Below are 591 nucleotides of genomic sequence, written 5' to 3'. Positions count from 1 at the left end.
ACTATTACATGGGTTGTATGAATTGCTACACGGTTGTACCTGATGAGATTTCGACAAGTTTGTATGTAAATAATTTATCGATTCTTTTTATTTATTATATTTTGTTATCATATGAAATATTGCTGCCTATAGAATGATTATTTGTTGTAAATTGCAAATTGAAAAAAGACTATGAATAAATTTGTAACATGTTGGAAAGTGAGGAATTTCCCGGTTGAGCCTTCGGAATAGAAACGATACGAATGATCTATTGTGAGGTCACGTATGTAGTACTAAGTGCAGGCTACTACGTGTATCGGATAATTGGTCGCATGTGTAGTACTAAATGCAGGCTACTATGCATACCCGATAACTTCGATCACGTGTGTAGTACTAAGTGCAGGCTACTACGTGTATCAGATGGTTAGGTCATGTGTGTAGTACTAAGTGCAGGCTACTACGTGTACTGGATAATTGGTCGCATGTGTAGTATTAAGTGCAGGCTACTATGCGTACCAGATAGTAGAATTCCAAGAAATCCAACAATCAAAGGGAGCTGCACTCTTCCAAAATAATCATACAGATTTTCATCATCGATAAATCACAATCCAA

This window comes from Gossypium arboreum, chromosome 2 (genome assembly GCF_025698485.1).
Source record: "Gossypium arboreum isolate Shixiya-1 chromosome 2, ASM2569848v2, whole genome shotgun sequence".
In the NCBI taxonomy this organism is placed as follows: Eukaryota; Viridiplantae; Streptophyta; class Magnoliopsida; order Malvales; family Malvaceae; genus Gossypium; species Gossypium arboreum.
The sequence above is the reverse complement of the archived record's forward strand: the minus strand, read 5'-3'. Positions refer to the sequence as shown.